Raw genomic sequence first — 13,763 nt, forward strand, 5'->3', positions numbered from 1 at the left:
CAGTAACAAATAACAACAACCAAAAAAAGGAACCTGGAAAAGGCAGGGTCATGTGGTTGCTCACGCCTGTAATCCCAGCACTTTGGGAGGCTGAGGCGGGCAGATCACGAGGTCAGGAGATCGAGACCATCCTGGTGAACACTGTGAAATCCAGTCTCTACTAAAAATACAAAAAATTAGCCGGGCGTGGTGGCGGGCGCCTGTAGTCCCACCTACGCGGGAGGCTGAGGCAGGAGAATGGCGTGAACCCGGGAGGCGGAGCTTGCAGTGAGCCGAGATCGCGCCACTGCACTCCAGCATGGGCGACAGAGCGAGACTCCATCTCAAAAAAAAAAAAAAAAAAAAAGAAAGGAAAAAAAGAAAAGAAAAAGGGAAATACAAAAGGAAGTGAAAACTTCGAGAAGGGAGAAAACCCTCTAAAAGGAGAAAATATTGTATACATTAACAAGAAGCTATTAAAAATTTTTAAAAAGCCGGGAGCGGTGGCTCACACCTGTAATCCCAGCACTTTGGGAGGCCGAGGTGGGTGGATCACGAGGTCAGGAGATCGAGACCATCCTGGAGCACATGGTGAAACCCCGTCTCTACTAAAAATACAAAAAATTAGCGGGGCAGCGTGGCGGGCGCCTGTAGTCCCAGCTACTTGGGAGGCTGAGGCAGGAGAACGGCGTGAACCCGGGAGGCGGAGCTTGCAGTGAGCCGAGATCAGGCCACTGCACTCCAGCCTGGGTGACAGAGCGAGACTCCGTCTCAACATAAATAAATAAATAAAATAAAATAAAATAGAAAAAAAATCTCTTGGAAGTTAAAAATATATAATGGCAAAAATGAAACTCAATAGGTTGATCAAGCCATGATTTTCCATTAGGAAATCTCACTGAAAACAAAACCAAAAAATAATGTGAGAAAAAGATATGGACAGGCTGGGCGTGGTGGCTCACGCCTGTAATCCCAGCACTTTGGGAGGCCGAGGTGGGTGGACCACGAGGTCAGGAGTTCGAGACCAGCCTGGTCAACATGGTGAAACCCCCATCTCTACTAAAAATACAAAAATTAGCTGGGTGTGGTGGTGGGCGCCTGTAATCCCAGCTACTCGGGAGGCTGAGGCAGAACTGCTTGAACCTGGGAGGCAGAGGTTGCAGTGAGCCACACCATTGCACTCCAGCTCTGAGTGACAGAGCAAGACTCCATTTCAGGGGGTGTGGGGGGAGAAAATGATATGGATATTAGACCATTGGTCTGGGAGAACCAATATATATGTAACAGGGGTTCTAGAAGGGGCAACATAAAAAACAGAGGGCAAGAAATGAAATGAGTAGAAGGTAAATTTTCAGAACTGATGGCCAGTGAGTTTCCAGACAAAAAGACACAATGGAAAAAAGAGACCCACACCAAGGCACATTGCTGAAATTTCAAAACGCTGAGGACAAGACAAAAAACCTGAAAACTTCCAGAGGAAAAAAAAATAGGTTACAGGGAACAGAGAATCCTACTAGCCTCAGACTTTAACAGCAATACCGGAAGCTAGAAGAAAATAGAATAAATGTCTTTAAAATTCTGAAATAAATTATTTCCAATCTAGGATTTGTTATCCAAACTACCTATTAAAGAGGAAAGGGAAAGGAAGATGAAGGAAAATATTTTCAGACATGTAAGTTCTCAAAAATACAGTTATCTCCCAAATGACCTTTCTCAGACAGTTATGAAGTTATTCTTTCACAAATGAGGAGACCAAGAAAGGTAAAGAAATGGGATTCTGGAAGCAGGATCAAAAACCAGCTAGATATAAGAAGAATCTCCAAAATGAGAATGAATGAAGATCCCCAACCTAAGCATCAACCTAGAATGCAACCAGTACAAATGGTGAAGTTTAGAAGTTTAAGAGAGGTTATCTCCAAAAAAGAAGAATATCTAAAAGTTTTAATGTAGTGACAAGAGATTTACACAACTAGGAGGGAAGACTTCAGGAAAATAGTAATAAATATCTTAACTGTGGTGATGGTTTCATGGATGTGGACAACTTATTAAATTTGTACCTTTTAAATAGGTACATTTTATTATGTCAACTATACTTCAATAATGCTATTTTTAAAAATAAAAAATAAATGTCAACAAAAATATTCATATTAAATGCTAACATATTATAAAATAAGACACAATCACATCAAAGGCAAAAATTTAAAGACTGTAATTCATTATTGATAGTTTTTATCACCAACTTCTTGAGATGGTAGGGAAAGGTTGTTGAACAGTTTAACAAGAGGTACTTGACATTCAGAAATTGAGCTGTCCAGTAATAGTAGCCATTAGCCAATTAAAAAAAAATTCCTTCAGGATTCACACATCTGGGCTGTAAAAATAAAATAAATAAAATACAATTTCTTTAGAGGTGGGAGTCTTGCTCTGATGCCCAGGTTGGAGCACAGGGGCACGATCATGGCTCGCCGTGGTCTCAAACTCCTTGGCTCAAGCAATCCTCCCACCTCAGCCTCCCAAAGTGCTGGGATTCAGGCATGTATGTGTCACCACGCCTAGCCCCAAGTATGGTTATTGAGTACTTCACTGAAATGTTGCTGGTGTGAACTGAGATATGTTAAGTGTAAAACACACAGCAGATTTTGAAGATGTAATAGAAAAGAATATACACTATCTTTATAATTTTTATACTGATTATATGCTGAAAGATGTTTAGGCCAGGACAGTGGCTCACGCTTATAATCCCAGCACTTTGGGAGGCTGAGGTGGGAGGATCACTTGAGGCCAGGAGTTCGAGACCAGTGTGGGTAACATAGTGAGACCCCACCCCCACCATCTCTAAAAAAAAATTTAAACATTAGCAGGGTGTAGTGGCATGTGCTTGTAGTCCCAGCTACTTGGAAAGCTAAGGGTGGAGGATCGCTTAAGCCCAGGAATTTGAAGCTGCAGTGAGCCATGATCGTGTACCACTCACTGCACTCCAGCCTGGGTGACAGGGCAAGACCCTGTCTCAGAAAAAAAAAGAAACAATGTTTGGATATACTGGGTTATATGAAACATATTATGAAATTAATTCCACCTGTTTTTTTTAAATGTGGCTACTAGAAAATTTAAACTAGGTTGGGCGCGGTGGCTCATGTCTGTAATCCCAACACTTTGGGAGGCGGAGGTAGGTGGATCACTTCAGGTCAGGAGTTCGAGATCAGCCTGGCCAACAAGGTAAAACCCTGTCTCTATAAAAATACAAAAATTAGCCGGGCGTGGTGGTGCATGCTGTAATCCTAGCTGCTTGGAAGGCCAAGGCAGGAGAATAGCTTCAACCTGGGAGGTGGAGGTTGCAGTGAGCCGACATCGCTCACTACAATTTTATTTCTATCACTTTCTCCTTGGATTTCAATTAGATTTCAAAATTCCCATTAATTCATAGACTTAGGAACCGCAGAGTAATATATCCAATGTTATTCAACTAAGCTTTCTAAGATTAGATCTCTGATTTTGGAAACATTATTCTATCAAATAGTTCCCTTGGTTTTCTCATCTATAAAATAGGAATGACAACATACTATGTAGTTATTGAGAGAACTAAATAAGATGTACTACAGGACAGCTTAGTGGCACTGTTAGGGACTTGCTAGATCAGTCACCCAGCAATGTAAATACTTCTATACTATTTTCTCTCAAAATGCAACATTCACATTCAGGCCTAATAAAATGATAATTAGGTCATAAACTTTCAGGGTCGCTTCAGACCAAAAATCTCACAAGTTACTTTCCAAAGTCAGTCTATGACAATGACTTAAAATTATATGAAACTTCAAACTCAAATGTTAGTCTACCACAGTTTTTGTTATTTGTTACTTAAAATAATCCAGCCAAGTATACAAAATTGTCATTTTCAGATGAAGAAAAAGGCTTAGAAGTGAGGAGGATATCCAGATTCACACAAATATTAATATTGCTAGAAAACTTCATTTTAATCTTTGGATTTTAAAAATAAGCCACAAATCCCATAAGAACTCAACCACTGGGAGGGGGAACAAAGAAATCTGACAGAACTAGAGAAGACTGGGAATTTTAATTTAAGTTCTCAAAAAAAAAAAGTTATCTCAATCATTAGAACACAAAGTATAAAGCCCATTTGTTTAAAATAAGAGCACATTTATACTTTAAAATTAAATCTGTAGTCTCCACAAAATATCTTTCAAAAACTCAAATCCAAAAAGGTTCTGAAGATTTTTAGTGCCATTGGTTTGTGTTATAGCTAATGCCAGTATTGTGCCTATTAATAAGAGACTAAATAAAAAGCAAAAATAAAACAGATCATTTAATTAACAGATCATTTAATTATAATTTATCTAATGAAGACCAGAAATTATAAAACTTCACACGCACCTAACTTCAGTTGTTATAGAAAATCATAATCATTTGTACCTTTCTAAGAAGGAACACTGTGTTCAGAGCTTATGTTATGATTAATGAACAATGACAGGAGCTAAAATTCATATAGCCACTATATTTTCATTTTGTGGCAAATAGCTGTCAACAACTTACCGTATGATTTAATTAAGTGGTTAAAATGATCTAGCTTCAAGTTTATGCTCTAAGTAAAATGTTTTTCAAAGAGTAGGCAGTAAACAGTTTTTTCCTCCTGTGGAAAAGCAGTTTTTCATTCTTCCAAAAATTGTACCAAGGTAAAGCAAAGCTCTAGATGATGCAGGCATGTTATGTAGGCGTTAGCAGTACTGCCCTCACTATGTGCTCATTGGACAGTAGTGCAACCCCAAGAAAAAGATGGTTAGCAGTTTTTGTTGTTGTTGCTAATGAAATAAAACAAAAAACAGCTCATTGCTAGTAAGGAAACTATTTTGTGAAACTTTCTTCTTTTTATGTGTGCATATACTAAGTCACAATGTAAATGTATTTCTTAGAATGAGTCTCAGAAAGGTTTGAAAGCCACTGCAAAGTAGTCTGTCTATAGCAAACTACTATACATTCAATAACTGGAGAGATGTTGAAGGAATCAGACTGTACCAAGGTAAAAATCCTTTTTGACTGTGAGAGGATAAGAAGCATATTTAAGGCATGTGCCTAAAGCTGACAGGATTATCCAACTCTACGACTCAGTTTACTAATTAGACAACAAACTCACCCAAGGTCATTCTTCTATAGTTTGCATTAGAACTAAGTCTCCCACTCTAAAGCTCAAAATAAGCTCCACAAAGACACTTTAGCATGTAAGTATTAATTCAGAATTTCCTATTTGGTTTTCAATAACCAAAAGAAACTGCAGCTTAACACATGGAACTGTTTCCTCAAATACTATTCTACCAGATTAATGACCATGCCAGCTCTCCCATTAAAAGCTTTTTCTAGCTAGTTACTTGGTACTTAGGTTTTTATAGCACTTTTCTTTTCCCATTATGCTCAGTAGTGCATGCAACACACTACACTTAGGAATGCAACACACTTCCTTTGGGAATGCCTAACTGTGGCCATAACTATGACTGAAATTTTTGTGAATTTCTATCGTCTGTCTAAACTTAGAAGCAAAGTACCACAAAATCAAGTTAAATCAGACCATATTTTTGTGATTAGTGTACCTCACTATTAAAACATTATATGTATTTTAACAGTTATCATTCAAAACTTGAAGTATATCCAAAATACTCCATTCCCATCTCCTAACGAATCTTCACTGACAACTGATTAAGAAGAGAAACATGTTAAGGACAGAAGTTAAAACGGAATTAGACAAAGATGGGGCAGATTATCACAGCTTCATACTACAAGCAAAGGTTTATTTCTACATCCTCTTTCCTAAATATCTATAATAAACTCATATTTCTTGCCAAGAACTCCAGAAAAGATGCCTCAAATTATTTCCATAAAGAAAACAACATTACCCATTAAGCAACTCTGTTAATGATTATCCACAAAATTCCAAATTTTAAAAAATTGCTTAACATTGGGAATGGCAGAGGTACTGAGCCTTATTATGACTAATCAAGCCAGTGAAGTACACAAAAAACGCAGGCAAGAGAAAAAGGAAGCTGAGTCAAGTTCAGTGTTCTTCGCATCTACAGAGAAAATGCTTTATTCTTTATTTCTCAAACTTGCAGTATAAAGATAAAAAAAAATCCACTATTTTAATTTCACAGTCCAGTCAATTCACGTGGCTGTATGTGAATTTTTCTTTCAGAAAATTAAGGGAAAGGAGCCAGGCGCGGTGGCTCATGCCTGTAATCCCAGCACTTTGGGAGACTTGAGGTCAAGAATTCGAGACCAGCCTGGCCAACAAGGCGAAACCCCGTGTCTACTAAAAATACAAAGATTAGCCAGGTGTGGCGCGCACTTGTAATCCCAGCTACTCAGGAGGCTGAGACAGGAGAATCACCTGAACTCAGGAGGCGGAGGTTGCAGTGAGCCCAGATGGTGCCACTTCACTCCAGCCCGGGCTACAAAGTGAAACTATGTCAAAAGAAAAGAAAAGAAAAGAAAAGAAAAGAAAAGAAAAGAAAAGAAAAGAAAAGAAAAGAAAAGAAAAGAAAAGAAAAGAAAAGAAAAGAAAAGAAAAGAAAAGACGGAAGGAAGGAAGGAAGGAAGGAAGGAAGGAAGGAAGGAAGGAAGGAAAGGAAGAAAGAGAGAAAAGAAAGACAAAGAAAATTAAGGGAAAGGGAATTTATAGTGTGTCTGTGCATTTTAATATTATAGTCACAGCAACATAACCTAAATTACTATCCCAACAGGGAATTCGAAATCTGAAAGCAAATACCACTCACATGTCAAATAAAATAACTGCCAAAAACTTACTCACTCATTTTTCTAAAATGTTATAAAAATGAGTACATTATTCAACTCTTTTGGAGAAAAGTAGACAATATGATTTAGAAAAAACATATAATTAGTGGCAATTTTAACAGAAGAGAATGCTCTCCCACTGAACTTCGTAAAAACAAAAGAAAATCCAGACTTCATCTGTTTTACTTTTACATTTTAGAGCAGTAAAATTCTTAATTTCTTATTTCCCAAACAATACTCCCCATTATTGTTTGCTCCCCCTGTAATGTTTATTCCTCCCTGAGTTCTGAGATTCCCAGGTATGGAATTTGAATTTCCTGGTAGTACCAGCTTTTACTCATATTTTTAGAACCTTACTGTGACCCTGTGGTGGTGTTCACCAGAAAGAGCATGAGAGAGAAGTCATACCTGTATTAATAACTATTACCAGTATTAGTAAGAATTTAAAATGTGTTCTAGAGTTTACACATACTGTCCTTATAATTTTATATTTTAATAAGTCATTCAGAATCTTAAACTAATTAATAACAATGAGTGTTAGCATGATAGATATTTCCTTCCAATTTCTACGAATTACTTTTTTTTTTTTTTTAAAAAAAAAAAAAAGACCATTGGCCAGGCACGGTGGCTCACACCTGTAATCTCAGCACTTTGGGAGGCTGAGGCAGGTGGATCAATTGAGGTCAGGAGTTTGAGGCCAGCCTGGCCAACATGGTGAAACCCTGTCTCTATTGAAAATATAAAAATTAAGCCAAGCGTGGTGGCATGCCTGTAATCCCAGCTACTCAGGAGGCTGAGGCAGGGGAACTGCTTGAACCCGGGAGGTGGAGGTTGCAGTGAGCCAAGATCGCGCCACTGCACTCTAGCCTGGGTGACAGGGCGAGACTCCGTCTCAGAAAAAAAAAAAAGAAAAAGAAGACGAAAAAAATTAATAAAAAAATTAAAAAGAAAATTTTACATAAATTTCAAGATTTTCAATGCCTTTTAAAACTAAAACATCAAACCACAATCACAGGTATTAAAATTCTAAACATTCAGTAGTATAAGGGAGTAGCTTTCTGGTTTCCCACAGGTCAAGTAAACAGTACAAGCAAAATTTAACCCTAATTATAAGCAAAGAGGTGAGATTGCTTTTAGGTTGGTAAATGAGTCCTTTTAGGTGAGAATATCATCATTTAAATCATTTAAGTAACCAGGACTCAGCTACTACTTACAGATTTGATAGCTAGAGCACTAAATACAAAGTGAGGTTTAAAGTCTTTCTAAAGTAAGTAACAAGGCATCCATTGCCAAAGTTTTGGATTGTGTTTTAGAATCACATTTACCACATGAAGCTTGTGTTTAATATGACAAATCTACCATAACTGAACAGCAAACAAAGACAGATGATAAATACTGTAAATTGTTGGAAGTCAAACACTGTAAAGTTTCCTGAGTCTGTGGTAAGTTATTTTTCTTAAATAGCTACCATGTAGCTATTGATGTGTTTCACTGAGCAACTACAGTGAACTTTAATAGATACTATTTACCACTTGTCATTTCATGAAAAATACCAGGAGCTTTGCTTTCACTCTTTCTCTTCAAATGCTTCCCAGTTCATAATATACTAATACTTCAGAAATTACATAGCTGAATTATGTTCCATGGTAGATCACATCTAGCTCTATCTCAACATTCTAGCAGACTACGTTTGGTCCAAAGTAACACAAGTGCCTAACTCTATGACAAAATCATATCTTTCACATAAAAACAAATCTAATTCTTTAGCGACTTAAAAACTCCAGGATGGGCGCGGTGGCTCACACCTGTAATCCCAGCACTTTGGGAGGCCAAGGCAGGCAGATCACGACCTCAGGAGAACGAGACCATCCTGGCCAACAAGGTGAAACCCTGTCTCTACTAAAATTACAAAAATTAGCTGGGCGTGGTGGTGCGCACCTGTAGTCCCAGCTACTGGGGAGGCTGAGGCAGAATTCCTTGAACCCAGGAGGCGGAGGTTGCAGTGAGCTGAGATCACACCACTGCACTCCAGCCTGGTGACAGTGCTAGACTCCATCTCAAAAAAAAAAACAAAAAACAACAACGAAAAACCTCCAAATGAAAAAAAGCACAGATGCTGACTAATTTTATCCAATAAGAAAAGTAACTAAAAAGTTAACACTGCACATCAAGGAATGAGTTTAAATATACACATAATTCTCAATAAATCACAGAATAGTAACAATAAAGGGACCAAGAGGTCATTTAGTACAGTCTTTTTATCTTCAACACTTCTGAACGAATAGCTACTCTGTGTGAATAAGTCTTTGTAAACACTAGTCGGTTATTATGACTCAAACATAGCATTATGGGTCAATTCTCTATAGTTCACATTCTAATTTATAATAAATCCTAATTTTCTTTTACTGTCTCTTGGAAGTCCTTGGACAACCATACAATGCAACTTCTCTCCCAAAGCACCAGCCCAGGTACAAACACCATATAGAGCAAGAACACACTGAGATCTGGGCCAGGCGCGGTGGCTCACGCCTGTAATCCCAGCACTTTGGGAGGCCGAGGCGGGCAGATCACAAGGTCAAGAGAGCAAGACCATCCTGGCCAACATGGTGAAACCCCGTCTCTCCTAAAAATACAAAAAATTAGCCAGGCATGGCGGCACGCGCCTGTAGTCCCAGCTACTTGGGAGGCTGAGGCAGGAGAATCGCTTGAACCCGGGAGGTGGAGGTCGCAGTGAGCCAAGATCGCGCCACTGCACTCCAGCCTGGCGATAAAGCGAGACTCTATCTCAAGAAAAACACACACACACACACACACACACACACACACACACACACACTGAGATCTGACTTTAACTTCACATTTTTAAAATGTAACAACAAACAGCAGCTTGAAAACTGAAAAAGGCCACAGTGTCTCACATCTGTAATCCCAGCACGTTGGGAGGCTGAGGCAAAGGATCACTTGTGGCCAAGAGTTCGAGACCAGCCTGAGCAACATAGCTTGACCCCATCTCTACAAAAAATTTTAAAAATTAGCCAGGCATGGTGGTACATGCCTGTAGTCCCAGCTACTCGGGAGGCTAAAGGGGAAGGACTGCTTGAGCCCAGGAGTTCAAAGCTGCAGTAAGCCATGATCCTGCCACTTCACTCCAGTCTGGGCCACAGAATGAGATCCTGTCTTTATTGTCTTTGGGGTCACAGATAACCTGAGCTATTAGTTTTAACGTGCACTACAGGGTAATCATAAAGTTTGAAGAGAAGCATGCTCGGCTTTTAAAACAAAAATGAAAAACAAACAAACAAGAATGATCTAGGCTCCACTCCCACTGCTATGTTGAACGCAAGCTTGGCAAATTACTTCATTTCAGTCTTCACTCTGTAAAATGGGACTGATACCTCATTCAGGTGATATAAGAATATATGACACAAGAATAAATGAGAATACATATAAAACACAATGTCTGGTTCATAAATAGTATCAAATCGCCACTCTTTTCTCATCATTTTGAGAACACAAGTCCTTCAAACATACACAGTTCAAACTTTTTTTTTGAGACAAGGTGTTGCTCTATTATTGCCCAGGCTAGAGTAGAGTGGCACGACCATAGCTCACTGCAGCCTTGAACTATAGCTAGGACTCCAGGCATGTACCACCTCACTCAGCTAATATGTTAATTTTTTTGCAGAGATGATGAGGTCTTGCTATGTTGCTCAGGCTGGTCTCAAATTCTTGGCCTTAAGTGATCCTCTGGCCTTGGCCTCCCAAAGTGCTGGGATTACACGTCAAACTTCTGATCAAACTTTACATTAGGCCCTAAAAAAAGCTGCCACTGAAAACACAACTTGCCATAACAAGACAAATTTAAAGACAACGGATCTAAGAACTCATTTCTGTTGCAAGAAAGACTATTACTTGATAAGCTATTTATCTCATTGTATTCAGTAATGTCTTAATTTACTCTCTACTCGTAAATACAGAAATAAGGGAATAACCATTTTTGTAACTGCAAAAGTAAAATTTTAAACATTGATAAGGAGCTAGTATAAACATTTTAAAAATCTTTTTTGTATACTAAGTTCAATTTTAGATTTTAATACTATATAACATAAATATATCCATAAAGATAAATCTATTTTAAACACCAATATCAAGAAGATAAAAAATTAGAAATTCACCTATCAAGTTCAAAGATTCACTATACTTAAATGAAAAAAAGAAAAACAATTAAGATGACTAACCAATTTGATGGTATAAACAATGCTATACTATTGACATTAAATTCTCGGCATTGAAAAATATTTGCAGAAAATATAAAAGGATTCATTCTGATATAAGGAACTTACGAAAACTGGTTAGGGGAGAAAAGCACCTGAAGGCAAAAATATAACAAAAGACAAAAGAGGAAATACAATTAGTTATTATTATCAAAGCATATGGGGGAAAGTTCTGCTGACATAAACTATAGTTTATGAAATATTTAATAGTACTGATAAATGGCATTAGTAAAATAAGAACTCTCACTTGGGTCACTGAAAATCTATATAACTCTTCTGGAAAACAATCTTACAATGAATAGAAAGTATTTAAATGTTCATGCCCTTAGAACCAGTAATTCCATTTCTGAAATTTAATCCTAAGAAAATAGTTCTAAACAGTGAAATCTGAGGTATTGATCAGTGTTTTTGTTCACAAGGCTAAGTAGGTAAATTCCCTTCTCCTATTCCAAGCCCTTGTGGGCCTCTAGCCTCAAGACTGTTATTTTAGAACCAGCAATTAGAAGACAGAGAAAGATCAGCTGGCTTCTGTCTGAGACAGTCCAGGCCCAAAGGAAGGAGTTTGGTTGGATTATACTCAAGAGGGAGGGGATGAGAATGGAGTTGGAGAGGTACGTGCTGGAGGAAAGGGATTAGAGGATTCATCCAGACAAAATCAATACACTCACCCTCCTTGTGAGCTGCAGGGAGAAGGGAGAGAAAATAACACTAAAAACTTTCCTTTGGAAAATTATGCAAAGATCCTATTACCCAATATTCTCTGTAACAAGGCCTTAAAGAAACCTTCCAGACTTACATAAATGGGCATGTCAATGACAAGCAGTGTAGGTGAAAGACTGGAGGAAAGCCCTTTCCTAATAAAAGTTCTGGAATGTACGAAGCTCACCAAGGATTAGAGGGAGGGGATTTGTGCAGGGAAATAATGGCCAACTCAATTAGGTAAGGATACAACACAGATTAAATTTAGTTTTCATAAAACAGAAATATTATTTCATGGTTACAACCTTGTGGAGTAAGACCCTCGCCCACTATATTTACAACAGAAAAAATAACATACTTAACACTGCAGGAAAATGAAGGAAATTATGGTATATGCACATAAGGAACTGTCAAGCAGCTATTAAAAATATTTACACTAATTCTTATGTTACACTGAATTATAAAATTTTCAAGATATAAAATTGCAAACATACATCTATGATCCCACTAAAACATAAGTTTCACGAGGGCAGAATTTTTTTCTCTATTTGCTACCTGAGACTGCCTCAAGCACATAGGAGTACAATAAACATTTGGTGAATAAATATTAAAATCCATCACGAGAGGGAGGAACAGGCAAACATTCTAAATGATATATCGACATTGTCTTTTAGTGATGAAACTTCAGTGGGACTATTTTGGTTTTTATTTATCCTTGTTTTCTAAGATATCTCTGAGCATACATTACTTCTATGATGGGAAAAAAACTGATTGGGAAGTAGTTCCTTTTAAATGCATTAAGAATTTCCTATATTTTCAAAATATCTTTGGTATGCTCTAGAGTAGATTTAACAGTTTAAATAAAGGAAGCCAACTTAGGTTATCTTGAGTGGGTAGGAAGTGGAAAAGGCACACTAAGGCTTTTCCCCCTATAGCTTAGTCAATATACGAAACTAAACTTCTTCAAATAACTTTATTTTTTTTTTTTTTGAGATAGAGTTTTGCTCTTATTGCCCAGGCTGAAATGCAATGGCGCGATCTCGGCTCACCGCAACCTCTGCCTCCCGGGTTCAAGCAATTCTCCTGCCTCAGCCTCCCAAGTAGCTGGGATAACAGGCATGTGCCACCACACCCAGCTAATTTTGTATTTTTAGTAGAGACGGGGTTTCTCCATGTTGGTCAGGCTGGTCTCAAACTCCTGACCTCAGGTGATCTGCCCGCCTTGGCCTCCCAAAGTGCTGGATTACAGGTGTGAGCCACCGTGCCTGGTTCCTCAAAGAACTTTCAATGTACTGTTATTAAAGCCCCTAACACTTGGCTTTTACAAATTTCTGAACCACACAGTACCACTATTCTAAAAACAAACTACTGATAATACCCCAAATTGTATGTGAAGCAGTGAATGGACTTTCTTGCAAATCTCTGAACAAAGACTGGAAGTGAAAAAAATAATTTAGCTTTATAATATATCAACCATGACTTCTAAACTTCTGTTCAGGGTGATCAAATGTATTAATGATCAATTTACTAGATTTAGTTCTAACTAAATGTTTGCATCTGTGGGACAAACATTCTAATATTCTCTTACTGAGAATTAAAAATATATATATACTCAAGAATTCAAGTGTTTTTTAATATATAACTTCAAAATTTTAATGTGGGAAATGGTTTTTCTATAAGGTAAATCAGGCAAATTAATGCCACCATACAGCAGCATAACCATGTGTGTGCATACGTATGTATACACATAATTACGTTGCTGTATGGTGGCACACAGATACATACACATACACACACCCCTATACATACATACACACACACATACATACATACACACACCCCAATTATGATTACTGTGTACAAATATCTTGCTGCTTTTTAATCTAAAAACCTCAAATTCTTAAATGGGAAAATGCTTTTGCTATGTGGTAAAACAGGCAAACTGTACAACCATACAATATAATGATAACTATAAAAACAGAGTTCAAACACACAGAAACCAGTGTGTCATACACA

At 37.8% G+C, this 13,763-nt stretch overlaps 1 protein-coding gene and 1 non-coding gene across 40 annotated transcripts in view; both read right to left on the reverse strand.

Moving 5' to 3' along the window:
• The window catches only part of WNK1 (WNK lysine deficient protein kinase 1), a 158,394-nt gene that overhangs the window by 126,647 nt on the left and 17,984 nt on the right, over window positions 1–13,763 (reverse strand). The window lies entirely within an intron of this gene.
• On the reverse strand, window positions 4,647–4,772 carry LOC129483784 (U4atac minor spliceosomal RNA). The gene has a single exon (XR_008658279.2). It is a non-coding gene; the product is annotated as a U4atac minor spliceosomal RNA (small nuclear RNA).

Source organism: Symphalangus syndactylus, chromosome 5 (assembly GCF_028878055.3).
Source record: "Symphalangus syndactylus isolate Jambi chromosome 5, NHGRI_mSymSyn1-v2.1_pri, whole genome shotgun sequence".
Taxonomy (NCBI): domain Eukaryota; kingdom Metazoa; phylum Chordata; class Mammalia; order Primates; family Hylobatidae; genus Symphalangus; species Symphalangus syndactylus.